Source organism: Oncorhynchus gorbuscha, linkage group LG16 (genome assembly GCF_021184085.1).
Source record: "Oncorhynchus gorbuscha isolate QuinsamMale2020 ecotype Even-year linkage group LG16, OgorEven_v1.0, whole genome shotgun sequence".
NCBI lineage: Eukaryota > Metazoa > Chordata > Actinopteri > Salmoniformes > Salmonidae > Oncorhynchus > Oncorhynchus gorbuscha.
Genome location: NC_060188.1, coordinates 86,804,076 through 86,810,183, shown reverse-complemented (window position 1 = coordinate 86,810,183; position 6,108 = coordinate 86,804,076). Strand labels below are relative to the sequence as shown.

The 6,108-nt window shown below is 40.5% G+C and overlaps 1 long non-coding RNA gene across 2 annotated transcripts; it reads right to left on the bottom strand.

Annotated features, from left to right (window-relative positions):
* Positions 1-428: 428 nt before the first annotated feature.
* Positions 429-5,246, bottom strand: LOC123999337. 2 transcript variants are annotated; one of them, XR_006832438.1, is made up of 3 exons: positions 4,986-5,246; positions 2,639-2,744; positions 429-1,128 (listed from the first exon to the last, which is right to left on the bottom strand). It is a non-coding gene; the product is annotated as an uncharacterized LOC123999337 (long non-coding RNA). The 2 variants fall into 2 exon arrangements; XR_006832439.1 differs by having other exon boundaries at positions 2,679-2,744.
* Positions 5,247-6,108: the final 862 nt, after the last annotated feature.

Genomic DNA, 6,108 nt, shown 5'->3' with positions numbered 1-6,108 from the left:
TTGTGGCACCTGACCACACGACTGAACAGTCGTAGGCCAGTAGGACCTGCCGTGTTGACAGTGCTGTCAAGAAGGTAGAGCAGCGTCTTATCATAGACATACTTCGCCACCTCTTAGCTAGTGTAATGCAAGTCCATTAAACAATGTATTAACAGAACGTTTTGCAGTATAAAGTACTTAGGGCAAGTAATCACATGGGCTTGTCCAGGTAGTGATGTGTGAAGTTGTAGTGACGTTTTGGGGATTTAGAGCTAAATATTATTTTGAATGTTAGAAGATGAAAAAGGTATTTAATATATTGTTTAGATCAATGAAAACAAAGGCTATTAAAATATATATATTTTTTACTACTATATCTGTCCCTCAGTTTTATTTCCTTGGAGTTACTGCCTGAAAAACCACTCATTACAAAGATATACAAGGACCTCAACCATTCCCTCCAGTGGAAAACATCGGGGGAGACGTCTTTATTAAAGACAATTGTGAGCTAATCACACTATTTTTTATTATGTCATACATTTGAGGATACCATTGCTAATGTGGTGTGTCTGAATCCAGTGTCACTTGGGGTTAGTCAATTTAAAAAGGGAAATAACATTATGAGCTCAATTATTAATCATATCCCTTTAGTCAACTATTTTATGGGTTAATGATCTTAGATTTAAGTATCGGTGGCCTCCGATTTAAGAAAATCCTCAATAAACAAAATTCTCATTGGTGTTACGACTCCTAATGGTGGCACAATGTTATCCTAATGGTCAATACATTTCAATAAATACAAATCTAGAAAGAATGTTGCTTTTAATTACACCATACCCAAATGCCACCATAATTCAAGAACGACTCTGGTATAAAAAATATTGATTTGCTGATGTTGGTAAACCCAGCTCTCAACACAGGTCATCGGTACTTGGTCTCCTCCTTCCCTCTTGTCCTCCAATGATTTTTTTTGATTTGACCTTTATTTAACGAGGCAAGTCAGTTAAGAACAAATTCTTATTTTCAATGACGGCCTAGGAACAGTGGGTTAACTGCCTGTTCAGGGGCAGAACAACAGATTTGATGATGTCGGAGTCTCCATCTTAAACCTCATCTGGAAGAAGTCTGTCGTGTCTGAGTATGTCAAACCTGGGAGTGAGTGAGAAAGTGAGACTATTTTAGGTGGGTGGCTTGGCAACTCAAATACAGCAGTGCAACAAGCTAGCTCACTAAGAGATGATTTGTTATTTTACAACACAGTCAAATACAAAACACTAGAGCATCCTACAAACAGGCCGTGAAGGCCAGAGGGGAAGTCAAACACAATGGAATACTGAGAAGCACTGTGACCTCTGCCCCTGTGTGATGTCAGAGATGACCCAGGACAGTGTGTGCTTTGGGATGCCTTCAAACAACTAAATAGCAGCTCAAAGGTCTCCATGATCCCCCATAGACAACAAAATATACACATCAGGGAAATTCCAAATAGGACAACATCATTACTGAGAATTCAGAATCAGAAAACAGATAATACATATAGTAGATTCTAGAATGTTGATTCTCAGAATTGAAAGAAACCAGTGATCTTTAGGCCTGGCTGCCTCAGAAGGTTGCACAGAGAACCACTGCGATGGCACTGCCAATCTTCAGTTATCATAGTACTGTACTTGACAGGCACACAGCACCGGTACCATGATAACTGAAAATGGACAGTTCATAGTCTGAGGTCTAACTCTGAGAGGATTGATGATCCCACTGTCCTCCTGACTGAGACACCTGATGAGAAACTACAAGGTATAAAATGTCAACACACACACGTAGAAATATCAATCTAACTGAAAACGGACCGTTCATAGTCTGAGATCTGGCAGAGGAGTGATGTACTCCTCCTCAATGAGTCGCCTCCTGACTGACTGGTATCAGGGGATACAATGTAAACACATGTAGAAACACACACCAACATTCATATAGTCCTCTCTGTAGCTCAGTTGGACCAGCAGTACGTTAAATGTATGCACGCGTTAGATAAAAGCATCTGCTAAATGGCATATATTATTATATATTATGTACAAATGTAAACACACACCAACTTACAGTATATGTAGAAACACACCAATATTCAAGTAGATATGTTAAACAGAAGGTTACAAGCTATTTACCATTATGGCTTGGTCTTAACTTATTAACATTAATATTAGGATATTAATTGGTTAGATTACATTTCAAAATTTTCTCGCAAGATAATTAAATTAAAAATTAAAACAAAATGTGCTCTAAATATGAGTTATTTTTCAATATTTTGTAAAACGGCATTGTTGGTTAAGGATTGTAAGTAAGCATATCACTGTAAGGTGAACCTGTTGTTTTCCGTGCATGTGACACTTTAATTTGAAAAAATTAATAATAATTATATTTTTAAGTTCGAAGAAGAATCCAAAGTATTCACCCTAAATGTTTTGCACAAACAGACCACCAAATGATTCTACAAAAATGCGACCGAATGTTTATCGGAAATGACAGAAAATATATTTGTTTGCGTTCCACCTTCAAGTTAGTCCCTGTTTTTTTGTTATGCTTTCAGCAGTTCCTGCTACAGGAGAGAACTTTGGATCGGACATCCTGCCAAGCCGACTGTGAAAAAATAAATAAATAAACGTACGTGTATGGAGAGAGAGGTGGCCGTGCAGCGCTTTACATACATGTTCTTGGCCCAGGGTCATGTCCATGAGTGCCAGGCTCTGAATGGTTGAGTCGATACAGCCGACCTGAAAGACAGAGTAAAGTGGTGGGATGTTAGTGTATCAGAAACAACAGCACAACACACAAATGTCACAAGGGGAGCGACTTGATGTCCTCTAAGTGAAAGGCACCGCATGTGGCATTGTGGTCAAGCAGATTAGACTGATCATTTAGTGTTATACTGGTATTCAAAATTCAACATTGACATAACCCAACTAGGAATACTTACAATATTAGTGCTAGTGACACAACAAGTACAGACAGACAGGGTTTCCAGACAGACAGACAGGGTTTCCAGACAGACAGACAGACATACATACAGACAGACAGACAGACATACATACAGACAGACAGAGTTTCCAGACAGACAGACAGACAGATAGGGTTTCCAGACAGACAGACAGACAGATTTTCCAGACAGACAGACAGGGTTTCCAGACAGACAGGCAGGGTTTCCAGACAGACAGACAGACAGGCAGGGTTTCCAGACAGACAGACAGACAGGTTTTCCAGACAGACAGACAGGTTTTCCAGACAGACAGAGAGACAGACAGACAAGGTTTCCAGACAGACAGACAGGGTTTCTAGACAGACAGACAGTGTTTCCAGACAGACAGACAGGGTTTCCAGACAGACAGACAGGGTTTCCAGACAGACAGACAGGGTTTCCAGACAGACAGACAGACAGACAGGGTTTCCAGACAGACAGACAGGGTTTCCAGACAGACAGACAGGGTTTTCAGACAGACAGACAGGGTTTCCAGACAGACAGACAGACTTTTTTAGGTTTTTAGTATGGAAGACACAGAGGGTGGGTAGTCTGGAAGACACAGAGGGTGGGTAGTCTGGAAGACACAGAGGGTGGGTAGTCTGGAAGACACAGAGGGTGGGTAGTCTGGAAGACACAGAGGGTGGGTAGTCAGGAAGACACAGAGGGGGGGTAGTCTGGAAGACACAGAGGGGGGGTAGTCTGGAAGACACAGGGGGGGGGGTAGTCTGGAAGACACAGAGGGTGGGTAGTCTGGAAGACACAGAGGGAGGGTAGTCTGGCTGTGTACATCACATGCCATGTCAGCATGCAGTGTCAGTGACTGTGGCCTTTATGCCTAAAATCTGGTCTTCAGCTTGAATATGATTCAATTACTTAACCACTTTATCTAAGAACTAAGGCAACATTGTCTCAAGTAATTCCGTGTTCCATGAGACTACTGGGATTCCAAACTCAGTTTTTTGTCAGAACCAAATATCTAGGAAAGGTCTGTCCTGATGAAAACGTAACAGAATCAGGACATAAGAGCTACATTGAAAATCATATTATAAAACACACAGTCTAGACCGAGCATTTACAATGGTCATTTTCAAACCGTAACATTGCATAAGGAGATCTTCTCTCATGACAAAGTATCCCTCTCCCACTTCAACCAGTCTACAAACCTCCTAATGGGAGACTAAGCAACTGCAGTCACGAGGCTTGGAAACAGCTGCTTTAGGTTAGAACCTCAAGCCTCATCATTGAATCCTATCAGATTTTCCACTAAAGCCATCAACATAGATAAATAACCCTGACATCTCCTTAGATACGTGTAAACAAACACTACACAATATCAGTTTTAGCGTGAGGTTTTTGAGGTCGCTCATTAAACATGGGCCTGTTCTCAACTGTCATTGGGTGAGGCCTGAGGGGAAATGCCTAGAATCCAGAACTCCAATATGTTTTCAGTTGCAGCCATTCTAGCCTTTCAAATGATCAGACCCTGTGACCTAGACATTACACACTACAATGAGTGCATGGAAAGACAGGGGGGAATGTTCTCAATTCAAGCCATTGACATTATATTTGGCATCTCCTGACCTGGCCGATATGAAATTGTAAAATTGAATTAGTTCACATTGGAAGCCATTAATTTGATAAATAATTAAGCCAAGAAATGAGGAAGCCAATGGAGTGGTATAACCCATGCCCAAGAAGCGTAGTTGTCTCTGAACAACAAGGAATATATATATTTTTAAAAGTATTCCACTATGTTGGTCTGTCATCATGCATAGAAAAATCATCAGAAGCTCAAGGAGACATATGACATAAGGTAACATATGGTCAATTACTGGATGGAACAAACAATCGCTCTTCAACCAGACAGACAACAAACATGCAGATACTGTCAAATAATTTCAAACCGAAAAGTTCAAGCTCGCATACTTCATATAATATTTAACAATTTGCTAAATCAACTGAATTGAGTCAACTTTCAACAGATAAATAAACTCACAAAAATAGTCCACCACTACGTACATCAGCTCTCCTCACCGGGCGCTCCTAAATGCAGTGAAGGTAACATAGCTCCCGTTTACTACGACCACTAAGCTAGCTGCCCGCCTGCTGCCAGTTCTACTCATTAGCCACTGAACAAACACACAGAGGCCTCAAAAATAAACCTTATATGCTTCAAATATTAACCATTCCCAGGAGACCCCAGTGACTCCTCTATCGCCTAGTCTTCTCCTTCCCTCCTCTCGGCCAATGAGCAGACTCTCTCCACGGGCCTAGTTTAGTAGAAAAGAGAACAACAATACTGGGCATTCAAAATGATTCATCAAATTCTCCTGGCTAACTGGACTCACATGCTCTTATGAAGGGGGTGACCAGTGGGAGTCAGGAGGAGTAAATTGGTGTCAGACTCAGTAGCTAATTTAATATTTTTTTTATAAAGTGCATTTTGACTCTTAAAAGAGGAGAGTTCTACATCACATTCACATCGTTATCATATCACCATATAGATACAGTGACTTAACTTTCAATTCTAATTATAAAAATGCATAATAGGCATTGGTCAGAAGCGGGAAAAACAAAGGAAATTCACATGAGCACCACAATGCCTACTCCAGCCATGCTCTACCAAGGTTTTCCACCACACAGCTTTCACCTACTACAGTAGCTGTGTTACTTCAAACAATGTGTAGGCAGGATTCAAACCTTCTCAAAAGCCTAATTCATACTCTTGGACGAGGTGCTCCCACAATAATGTGATTTGTGCCTCATTCAAGTATTGTAATCTTCACACGTACACCACACTAATCCCATTACACCACCCTTTCAAACTTTTTATTTTTTGAAAACAATATTTGCTTTTATACTTACTAGATGCTTGATTGATTGAGCTGTTTTGTATTTTAGTAATGTGGTGCCTGCCTGTATTTCCCTAAAACTTTATTTAGCAATTCATGTCATTGATAAAATAAAAGTCTAAATGTTTTTGGGGACTTTTTTATTTAACTAGGCAAGGGGTCAGTAGATACCCAACATAACCCCAACTCCATATCCACATACTACCTCAATCAGCCTGACTAACCAGTGTCTGTATGTAGCCTCGCTACTTTTATAGCCTCGCTACT